The sequence below is a fragment of the Prunus avium genome, chromosome 4, assembly GCF_965620075.1.
Source record: "Prunus avium chromosome 4, drPruAviu1.hap1.1, whole genome shotgun sequence".
NCBI lineage: Eukaryota > Viridiplantae > Streptophyta > Magnoliopsida > Rosales > Rosaceae > Prunus > Prunus avium.
Window position 1 is genome coordinate 2,495,897 of NC_142287.1, and position 12,333 is coordinate 2,508,229.

Sequence of the window (12,333 nt, forward strand, 5' to 3'; positions counted from 1 at the left end):
CAAAACTCACCAAATGACTGCTCCCACCATATTATGATGTTGCCCATCTTTTGGGCTCGATCCAAAATCAATAGGTGTAAGAAATTGAACAATTCAAGTTCAACGGTTGTTCGTTCCTAATTGGAGTGATTGGTGTATTCCATACTTCTACCGATTGGATTTCACTCAAAACTCCCCAAATGACTCCTCCCACCATATTATGATGTTCCCCAACTTTTGGGCTCGATCCGAACTCAATAGATATAAGAAATTGGACAATTCAAGTTCAACGGCAGTTCGTTCCTAATTGGAGTGGTTGGTGTATTCCACGGTTCTAGCGATTGGATTTCACTCAAAACTCTCCAAATGACTCCTCCCACCATCTTATGATGTCGCCCAAGTTTTGGGCTCGATCCAAAATCAATAGATGTGAGAAATTGGACAATTCAAGTTCAACGGCAGTTCGTTCCTAATTGGCGTCGTAGGTGTATTCCATACTTCTAGCAATTGGATTTCACTCAAAACACACCAAATGACTCCTCCCACCATAATATGATGTTGCCCAAGTTTTGGGCTCGATCCGAAATCAATAGGTGTAAGAAATTGCACAATTCTGGTTCAACGGCAGTTCGTTCCGAATTGGAGTGGTTGGGGTAATTCATAGTTCTAGCGATCGGATTTCACTCAAAACACACCAAATGAATCCTCCCACCATATTACGATGTTGCCCAAGTTTTGGGCTCGATCCGAAATCAATAGGTGTGAGAAATTAGACAATTCAAGTTCAACGGCAGTTCCTAATTGGAGTGGTTGCTGTATTCCATACTTCTAGCGGTTGGATTTCACCCAAAACTCACCAAATGACTCCTCCCACCATATTATGATGTAGCCCAAGTTTTGGGCTCGATTCGAAATTAATAGGTATAAGAAATTGGACAATTTAAGTTCAAGGGCAGTTCGTTCCAAATTTGAGTGGTTGGGGAAATTCATAGTTCTAGCGAATGGATTTAATTCAAAACACCCCAAATGACTCCTCCCACCATATTATGATGTTGCCCAAGTTTGGGGCTCGATCCGAAATCAATAGGTGTAAGAAATTGGACAATTCAAGTTGAAAGGCAGTTCGTTCCAAATTGCTGTGGTTGGGGTAATTCATAGTTCTGGCGAATGGATTTCATTTTAAACACACCAAATGACTCCTCCCAACATATTATGATGTTGCCCAAGTTTTGGGCTCGATCCGAAATCAATAGTTGTGAGAAATTGGACAATTCAAGTTGAACGGCAGTTCATTCCTAATTGGAGTGGTTGGTGTATTCCATACTTCTAGCGATTCGATTTCACTCAAAACTCACCAAATGACTCCTCCCACCATATTATGACGTTGCCCAAGTTTTGGGCTCGATCCGAAATCAATAGGTGTTTGAAATTGGACAATTCAAGTTCAAAGGCAATTCGTTCCGAATTTGAGTGGTTGGGGTAATTCATAGTTCTAGCGAATGGATTTCATTCAAAACACACCAAATGACTCCTCCCACCATATTATGATGTTGCCCAAGTTTTGGGCTCGATCCGAAATCAATAGGTGTGAGAAATCGGACAATTCAAGTTCAACGGCAGTTCGTTCCTAATTGGAGTGGTTGTTGTAATTCATAGTTCTGGCGATTCGATTTCACTCAAAACTCACCAAATGACTCCTCCCACCATATTATGACGTTGCCCAAGTTTTGGGCTCGATCCGAAATCAATAGGTGTAAGAAATTGGACAATTCAAGTTCAACGGCAGTTCGTTCCTAATTGGAGTGGTTGGTGTATTCCAAACTTCTAGCGATTGGATTTCACTCAAAACTCATCAAATGACTACTTCTACCATATTATGATGTTGCCTAAGTTTTGGGTTCGATCCGAAATCAATAGGTGTGAGAAATCGGACAATTCAAGTTCAACGGCAGTTCGTTCCTAATTGGAGTGGTTGTTGTAATTCATAGTTCTGGCAATTGGATTTCACTCAAAACTTACCAAATGACTCCTCCCACCATATTATGATGTTGCCCAAGCTTTGGGCTCAATCCGAAATGAATAGGTGTAAGAAATTGGACAATTCAAGTTCAAAGGCAGTTCGTTCCAAATTGGAGTGGTTGGGGTAATTCATAGTTCTAGCGATTGGATTTCACTCAAAACATACCAAATGACTCCTAATACGATATTAAGTGGTTGCCAAGTTTTGGGCTCGATCCGAAATCAATAGGTGTAAGAAATTGGACAATTCAAGTTTAAAGCCAGTTCGTTCGAAATTGGAGTGGTTGGGGTAACTCATAGTTCTGGCGATTGGATTCAACACAAAACACACCAAATGACTCCTCCCACCATATTATGATGTTGCCCAAGTTTTGGGCTCGTTCCGAAATCAATAGGTGTGAGAAATTGGACAATTCAAGTTCAACGGCAGTTCGTTCCAAAGTTGAGTGGTAGGGGTAATTCATAGTTCTAGCGATCGGCTCAAAACACACCAAATGACTCCTCCCACCATATTATGATGTTGCCCAAGTTTTGGACTCGATCCGAAATCAATAGGTGTAAGAAATTGGACAATTCATGACAAGACCCGACCCAAATTCCACTTTGGAATCCGAGTCGAACCCTGTGTGTGTCCGACACCTGGCGGGTGTCAGGCACAAATGACTAATTTGCCCTTCTTACTAAAATCCAAATTCTTTTTAGGTTTGACATCCGCCGAAAATTTGGCAGAGTCTCCTCTGTAAACTGAATCTTTTCCCAAATTTTCACCTGTTGGAAAGCATACATATAAAAAAGAAAACATCACAACCGCCAGCATGCTTTCAACGTACATCCAAACAACTTAACCAACTAACCGGCCTGAGGCCATACAGAAGATCTTTGGGCAAATCTTCAGAGCAACTAATTCAGAATTTAAGATAACAGTATAAATACAAAAAGAACTCCTACGTAGCGGAGGAGATGGATGGAGGAAAGTGATGGCCCTGTGGTGATGTCCCCGTACACGACTACTGCCTGGGGGCGCAAAACATTGAAAAACGTGAGTGGACAAAAATAAAGTTTTAGAACATAAGGTATCAACATACTAACCCCTCTGTTAAAACATTTAGAAAATTTAATCATATCCATGTTCAATATCCGTATGAAAATTCAGGCATGCAAATCCTCATACATATAGCTGAGCATATATTCAGTGAAACATTAGCAAAATATCTGAGATTAATAAAGGGAAGCAATTTCCTTCCACCTAGGTGTACCCATCATAAATCCGTCAATTCCATAATTTCCGTCAATTCCTCCTAGCAGGTCTCGGTAGCATAAAGTTACTCGAGCCGCATTCCTTGCAAGACTCAGAGGACACTTGGTCCACCCGAGCCGCATTCCTAGCACCACAAAGTTTGAGCGTCCCCGAACTTGTGGGCAATTGTCAAACGCACGCTGACTCATCTGAAGGCAACTGGGATGTCCTTGGACATCATTATAATCGAAAGCAACAATTTATCTGAAGGCAACATTTTTGGGTACCTATGGTGGTTTAAAAACAAAATACATGCCCTTCCTGGAAATTACCATTTTATTCCTCAACCAATCATTCAATATGATTAAAACCTCATTTCTTACTTTCCAAGCCATTTGCATTTAAATATAATAACATATAATCGAGAACATATATATAATTTCATTATTCCTGCTCGGAAAGTAATAGCCATAAATAAATCCTTCAAGATCAAATATTGAAACTTTAATAACATAAAATCCATTTATAAAACAAAAGTCCACTCACTGTGCGTCCGAGTTGCTCTGACCCTTTGAGGGTCCCTCCTTTGAATCAGCTGGTACCCGAGTACCTATTTAAGCCATCATAAATATTAAATCAATAAAATTGCTCAACACAATCAGTAAGTCTTGAGGAGGTTCTGTCGGTTTTGGGATTATGATGGGTTTATGGGACTTCTGCAGAATAGAGAATATTTAGGGAATTTGTTGGGCTTATCAGATTTGGGGGCTCAACAATAACAGACGTGTCGGGAGAATAAAAAGAGATTTTTTTTCTGGTTTTCTAAAAACAATCTTTGAACTGTTTACAAGTTTGCCACCGGACAAATTCCTTCATCGCAACTTTTTCGTTACAACTCCGCTTCGAGCTCACTACGTGTCTAAGAACTCGTTTCGACGTGCTCTGCATAACGATCCAATCAAAATTTTCAAATTCCTTCCCGGTCAAAAAGTCAACTTTCATACCCGTTAAAATATTCCAGGGGCAAAATAGTATTTTTCTAGAATAAAATAATAATTGAAAATTAATTAAGGATCGAGTTGTTACAATTCAAGTTCAAAGGCAGTTCGTTCCTGATTGGAGTGGTTGGTGTATTCCATACTTCTAGCGAATGGATTTCACTCAAAACTCACCAAACGACTCCTCCCACCATATTATGATGTTGCCCAAGACTGGGGCTCGATCCGAAATCAATAGGTGTGAGAAATTGAACAATTCAAGTTCAACGGCAGTTCGTTCCTAATTGGAGTGGTTGGTGTATTCCATACTTCTAGCGATTGGATTTCACTCAAAACTCACAAAATGACTCCTCCCACCATATTATGATGTTGCCCAAGTTTTGGGCTCGATCTGAAATCAATAGGTGTGAGAAATTGGACAATTCAAGTTCAACGGCAGTTCGTTCCTAATTGGAGTGGTTGGCGTATTCCATACTTCTAGCGATTGGATTTCACTCAAAACTAACCAAATGACTCCTCCCACCATATTACGATGTTGCCCAAGTTTTGGGCTCGAACCGAAATCAATTGGTGTGAGAAATTGGACAATTCAAGTTCAACGGCAGTTCCTTCCTAATTGGAGTGGTTGGTGTATTCCATACTTCTAGCGATTGGATTTCACTCAAAACTCACCAAATGACTCCTCCCACCATATTATCATGTTGCCCCAGTTTTGGGTTCGATCGGAAATCAATAGGTGTGAGAAATTGGACAATTCAAGTTCAACGGCAGTTCGTTCCTAATGGGAGTGGTTGGCGTATTCCATACTTCTAGCGATTGGATTTCACTCAAAACTCACCGAATGACTCCTCCCACCATATTATGATGTTGCCCAAGACTGGGGCTCGATCCAAAATCAATAGGTGTGAGAAATTGAACAATTCAAGTTCAACGGCAGTTCGTTCCTAATTGGAGTGGTCGGTGAATTCCATACTTCTAGCGATTGGATTTCACTCAAAACTCACCAAATGACTCCTCCCACCATATTATGACGTTGCCCAAGTTTTGGGCTCGAACCGAAATCAATTGGTGTGAGAAATTGGACAATTCAAGTTCAACGGCAGTTCGTTCCTAATTGGAGTGGTTGGTGTATTCCATACTTCTAGCGATTGGATTTCACTCAAAACTCACCAAATGACTCCTCCCACCATATTATCATGTTGCCCCAGTTTTGGGTTCGATCGGAAATCAATAGGTGTGAGAAATTGGACAATTCAAGTTCAACGGCAGTTCGTTCCTAATTGGAGTGGTTGGTGTATTCCATACTTCTAGCGATTGGATTTCACTCAAAACTCACCAAATGACTCCTCCCACCATATTGTGATGTTGCCCAAGTTTGGGGCTCGATCCGAAATCAATAGGTGTGAGAAATTGGACAATTCAAGTTCAACGGCAGTTCGTTCCTAATTGGAGTGGTTGGTGAATTCCGTACTTCTAGCAATTTGATTTCACTCAAAACTCACCAAATGACTCCTCCCACCATATTATGATGTTGCAAAAGTTTTGGGCTCGATCAGAAATCAATAGGTGTGAGAAATTGGACAATTCAAGTTCAACGGCAGTTCGTTCCTAATTGGAGTGGTTGGTGTATTCCATACTTCTAGCGATTGGATTTCACTCAAAACTCACCAAATAACTGTTAAGCTCATAATTTCATACATATACATGCCCTATTTACTTACTTCTTTTGCTTAGTTTCTTAGATTTCTAAGTTATTTGCCTCCCTTTGTGTGTTTTGTAGGCAAATTGAGCAAGAGAGCATAATTCATGCAATTCAAGCGTGTTAAGGCCTAATTTGGATGAATGGATGAAGGGCTTAAAAGACAAACTCATTTTGGCTACAGCCCCCTGCCAGTCCAGTTCCGTAGGTCATATTGCAAGCTTTGTTTCAGCAACTTACACAGATCGGATGAGGCAGCATTCTTCATGAACGTTGTTCCAATAGGTGTGTACTATAACATATCCAAATTGCAGCCCCATTGGATAAATATGGAGTCTGTTACCTAGCAAACACAGAGCCATGCTCAGGATGGATTGTATCAGCGCGCAAAATGAGTTAGCAATTTGTTTTGGCCTTAACTTCCTCCTCCGACCTTGGATTGGCCCAAATGATATATGGATGGAAAGAAGACATTCTGAACTTCAAGTTTGAGTGCCTAAAGTCTTAATTTGCTTAAGGGAAGCCCAATTCGTAAGCCCTTGAAGTTGCTGGTCATGCTGACCTCAGGATGAGCTATTGTTTATGGTTGGAAGCTTGGTCATGGTGAGCTAGGCATGAGCTATTGAGCTGGTTGGAAGCTTGGTCATGGTGACATGAAGATGAGCTAGGGCTGCTGGTGGGATTTATTGGTGAAGTTCATCAACCAATTCAAATTTTCTAATACAAGTGCATCAACCATTTCAGATTTTATAAAACAAGTGTTGTATGCATTAGCCATATTGAATTCAGATTTTTCACTTCCTTAGGCCTATAAATAGGGAGGTTCTCTAAGCTTGTAAACACACCCCAAGGGGGGGAGCTCTCAAACACTTCTCTAGAGCTCCCTTCCCTTCTCTCCCTCAAATTCTCTTAGTTTCCCTTTCTAGTTTTCAATTGTTATAATGAGATCTTTGTGCTGAAATTTTCCTTTAAGTCTTTCCAAGTTCTACTTTAATTTTCATTGTTATGTAAATTCTTTTCTTTAGTTTCAAGTTTGATTAGTTTCCAAGTTTCAATTATGATTTTTGTTCTTATTCATTATGCTTATAAGTTAATATGCTAGTTTGAATGATTGATCACCATTTAGGCTTGCATGTTAGCTATCTTGGTTTGAATTAAGAGTAGACACCATACTTTAATTCGAATTGAACTATGAATAGGAAGAGTATGTATGGACATTCGACAACAGGGATTAGATACATGCTTGGTTGTTTAAATTGTTCTTCTATGCTTAATGGGTTCCTAATGCTTAATTTTAGGTTAGACAACAAATGATCAAATTAGGGAATTAGGAACACAAGGTTATGACCACACACCATGGCTTAATCATACATTAGCTAGAATCAATCCGTTAATCTAATTGAACTTGGGAACTTATCTGCTTGAGTTAGTTATTTTATTTCTTCCTTGTTTTATTTTTTTCCCTTTTTTTCATTTCTGTTTTGTGTAGGGAAAATGAATTGAATCATTCAATCAACAATCCTCGTGGGATCGACCTCGCACTTACATATGCTAAACTACCAACGGTTCGTGCACTTGCGAGTATCACAAGTTGAGGATGGAGCTTAATCCATTTTGGTGCAGCTGAAATCTACACAACAATAACTCCTCCCACCATGTTATGATGTTGCCCAAGTTTGGGGCTCGATCCGAAATCAATAGGTGTGGGAAATTGGACAATTCAAGTTCAACAGCAGTTCGTTCCAAATTGGAGTGGTTGGGGTAACTCATAGTTCTGGCGATTGGATTCAACACAAAACACACCAAATGACTCCTCCCACCATATTATGATGTTGCCCAAGTTTTGGGCTCGAACCGAAATCAATTGGTGTGAGAAATTGGACAATTCAAGTTCAACGGCAGTTCGTTCCTAATTGGAGTGGTTGGTGAATTCCGTACTTCTAGCTATTTGATTTCACTACAAACTCACCACATGACTCCTCCCACCATATTATGATGTTGCCCAAGTTTTGGAATTGATCCGAAATCAATAGGTGCGAGAAATTGGACAATTCAAGTTCAACGGCAGTTCGTTCCTAATTGGAGTGGTTGGTGTATTCCATACTTCTAGCGATTGGATTTCACTCAAAACTCACCAAATGACTCCTCCCACCATATTATGATGTTGCCCAAGTTTGGGGCTCGATCCGAAATCAATAGGTGTGGGAAATTGGACAATTCAAGTTCAACAGCAGTTCGTTCCAAATTGGAGTGGTTGGGGTAACTCATAGTTCTGGCGATTGGATTCAACACAAAACACACCAAATGACTCCTCCCACCATATTATGATGTTGCCCAAGTTTTGGGCTCGAACCGAAATCAATTGGTGTGAGAAATTGGACAATTCAAGTTCAACGGCAGTTCGTTCCTAATTGGAGTGGTTGGTGAATTCCGTACTTCTAGCTATTTGATTTCACTACAAACTCACCACATGACTCCTCCCACCATATTATGATGTTGCCCAAGTTTTGGAAATGATCCGAAATCAATAGGTGCGAGAAATTGGACAATTCAAGTTCAACGGCAGTTCGTTCCTAATTGGAGTGGTCGGTGAATTCCATACTTCTAGCGATTGGATTTCACTCAAAACTCACCAAATGACTCCTCCCACCATATTATGATGTTGCCCAAGTTTGGGGCTCGATCCGAAATCAATAGGTGTGGGAAATTGGACAATTCAGTTCAATAGCAGTTCGTTCCTAATTGGAGTGGTTGGTGAATTCCATACTTCTAGTGATTGGATTTCACTCAAAACTCACAAAATGACTCCTCCCACCATATTATGATGTTGCCCAAGTTTGGGGCTCGATCCGAAATCAATAGGTGTGAGAAATTGGACAATTCAAGTTCAACTGCACTGCGTTCCTAATTGGAGTGGTTGGTGTATTCCATACTTCTAGCGAATGGATTTCACTCAAAATTCACCAAATGACTCCCCCCACCATATTACGATGTTGCCCAAGACTGGGGCTCGATCCGAAATCAATAGGTGTGAGAAATTGGACAATTCAAGTTCAACGGCAGTTCGTTCCTAATTGGAGTGGTTGGCGTATTCCATACTTCTAGCGTTTGGATTTCACTCAAAACTAACCAAATGACTCCTCCCACCATATTACGATGTTGCCCAAGTTTTGGGCTCGAACCGAAATCAATTGGTGTGAGAAATTGGACAATTCAAGTTCAACGGCAGTTCGTTCCTAATTGGAGTGGTTGGTGAATTCCGTACTTCTAGCGATTTGATTTCACTAAAAACTCACCAAATGACTCCTCCCACCATATTATGATGTTGCCCAAGTTTTGGAATTGATCCGAAATCAATAGGTGAGAGAAATTGGACAATTCAAGTTCAACGGCAGTTCGTTCCTAATTGGAGTGGTTGGTGTATTCCATACTTTTAGCGATTGGATTTCACTCAAAAGTCACCAAATGACTCCTCCCACCATATTATGATGTTGCCCAAGTTTGGGGCTCGATCCGAAATCAATAGGTGTGAGAAATTGGACAATTCAAGTTCAACGGCAGTTCGTTCCTAATTGGAGTGGTTGGTGTATTCCATACTTCTAGCGATTGGATTTCACTCAAAACTCACCACATGACTCCTCCCACCATACTATGATGTTGCCCAAGACTGGGGCTCGATCCGAAATCAATAGGTGTGAGAAATTGGACAATTCAATTTCAACGGCAGTTCGTTCCTAATTGGAGTGGTTGGTGTATTCCATACTTCTAGCGATTGGATTTCACTCAAAACTCACCAAATGACTCCTCCCACCATATTATGATGTTGCCCAAGACTGGGGCTCTATCCGAAATCAATAGGTGTGAGAAATTGAACAATTCAAGTTCAACGGTAGTTCGTTCCTAATTGGAGTGGTCGGTGAATTCCATACATCTAGTGATTGGATTTCACTCAAAACTCACCAAATGACTCCTCCCACCATGTTATGATGTTGCCCAAGTTTGGGGCTCGATCTGAAATCAATAGGGGTGGGAAATTGGACAATTCAAGTTCAACAGCAGTTCATTCCTAATTGGAGTGGTCGGTGAATTTCATACTTCTAGCGATTGGATTTCACTCAAAACTCACCAAATGACTCCTCCCACCATATTATGATGTTGCCCAAGTTTTGGGCTCGATCCGAAATCAATAGGTGTGAGAAATTGGACAATTCAAGTTCAACGGCAGTTCGTTCCTAATTGGAGTGGTTGGTGTATTCCATACTTCTAGCGATTGGGTTTCACTCAAAAGTCACCAAAGGACTTGATCGGTTCATAATTGTATATCATTTTGTACCCTTCTAGCTTATGATTTGGTTATGTTTTTGAGTTAAACTTGTGCTTTTAATCCTTTTTGTGTTTATCTTTCAGTTCATTGAGCTTTAGGTAATAATGAGGGCTTTGGATAGTAAATGATGGAATCCATGCATGTTAGGGCCTAATTTGGATGAATGGATGAAGAGCTTAAAGACAAACTCAATTTTGGCTACAGTCAACTGCCAGCCCAGTTTCGTAGGTCATATTGCAAGCTTTGTTTCAGCAACCTACATAGCTCGGATGAGGCCACATTCTTCATGAAAGTTGTTCCAATGGGTGTATACTATAACATATCCAAAATTCAGCCCCATTGTATAAATATGGAGGCTGTTACCTAGCAAACACAGAACCATGCTCAGGATGGATTTTATCAGCGCGGAAAATGAGTTAGCAATTTGTTTTGGCCTTAACTTCCTCCTCCGACCTTGGATTGGCCCAAATGATATATGGCTGGAAAGAAGACATTCTGAACTTCAAGTTTGAGTGCTTAAAGTCTTAATTTGCTTAAGGGAAGCCCAATTCGTAAGCCCTTGAAGTTGCTGGTCATGCTGACCTCAGGATGAGCTATTATTTCTGGTTGGAAGCTTGGTCATGGTGACATGAAGATGAGCTAGGGCTGCTGGTGGGATTTATTAGTGAAGTGCATCAACTATTTCAGATTTTATAATGGAAGTGTTGTATGCATTAGTGAAGTGCATCAACCATTTCAGATTTTATAAAACAAGTGTTGTATGCATTAGCCATACTTAATTCAGATTTTCATCTTCCTTAGGCCTATATATAGTGAGGTTTCCCAAGCTTGTAAACACACCCCAAGGGGGGGAGCTCTCAAACACTTCTCTAGAGCTCCCTTCCCTTCTCTCCCTCAAATTCTCTTAGTTACATTTTCTAGTTTTCAATTGTTGTAATGAAATATTTGTGCTGAAATTCTCTTTAAGTCTTTCCAAGTTCTACTTTAATTTTCATTGTTATGTAAATTCTTTTCTTTAGTTTCAAGTTTGATTAGTTTCCAAGTTTCAATTATGGTTCATGTTCTTATTCATTATGCTTATAAGTTAATATGCTAGTTTGAATGATTGATCACCATTTAGGCTTGCATGTTAGCTATCTTGGTTTGAATTAAGAGTATACACCATGCTTTAATTCGAATTGAACTATGAATAGGAAGAGTATGTATGGACATTCGACAACAGGGATTAGATACATACTTGGTTGTTTAAATTGTTCTTCTATGCTTAATGGGTTCCTAATGCTTAATTTTAGGTTAGACAACAAATGATCAAATTAGGGAATTAGGAACACAAGGTTATGACCACACACCATGGCTTAATCATACTTTAGCTAGAATCAATCCGTTAATCTAATTGAACTTGGGAACTTATCTGCTTGAGTTAGTTATTTCTTTCTTCCTTGTTTTATTTATTTCCTTTCTTTTTCATTTCTGTTTTGTGTAGGGAAACTAAATTGGATCATTCAATCACCAATCCCTGTGGAATCGACCTCGCACTTACATACGCTATACTACCGAACGGCTCGTGCACTTGCGAGTATCACAAGTTGAGGATGCAACTGAATCCATTTTGGTGCAGCTGTATCTACGCAACAAGTTTTTGGCGCCGTTGCCGGGGATTGGCAACATAGTTTGGTTCTATTTCTTTTCCCTACTTGTTTTATTTTTATTTTTCATTTTCATGTTTTTCTAGACAATTTCAAGTTTTAAAGTTAATGACGTTAATGGACAAGTTGTGTTTGTAGTCCAACAGAAAAGGACAATTGCCCAACAAGCAAGAGAACTGGGTTTAAGTCCCAGCTTACACAACCCATTGGTGCTTGTTGCTTTGAAGCATGGAATTGGATGTGTGTTGATTTTCCTTTTCATTTTAGTTTTTATTTCCTAATCCTTTTAATTCCATTTCAAGTTTGTGTGTTTGTTTTAGCAATTTATGATAGCTTAATAAAAATGGAGAGAGATGGCAACCTCAATCATAAGAATGGGAAGTGTGGAGCAATGGGAGAAGTCGCGACCTCCAAGTGCATCACATTCGACC

The 12,333-nt window shown here is 39.9% G+C and overlaps 1 long non-coding RNA gene across 1 annotated transcript; it reads right to left on the reverse strand.

Moving 5' to 3' along the window:
• Positions 1–2,738: 2,738 nt before the first annotated feature.
• LOC148294697 (uncharacterized) lies at positions 2,739–3,881 on the reverse strand. Its single transcript, XR_015835013.1, has 2 exons — positions 3,782–3,881; positions 2,739–3,012 (listed from the first exon to the last, which is right to left on the reverse strand). It is a non-coding gene; the product is annotated as an uncharacterized LOC148294697 (long non-coding RNA).
• Positions 3,882–12,333: the final 8,452 nt, after the last annotated feature.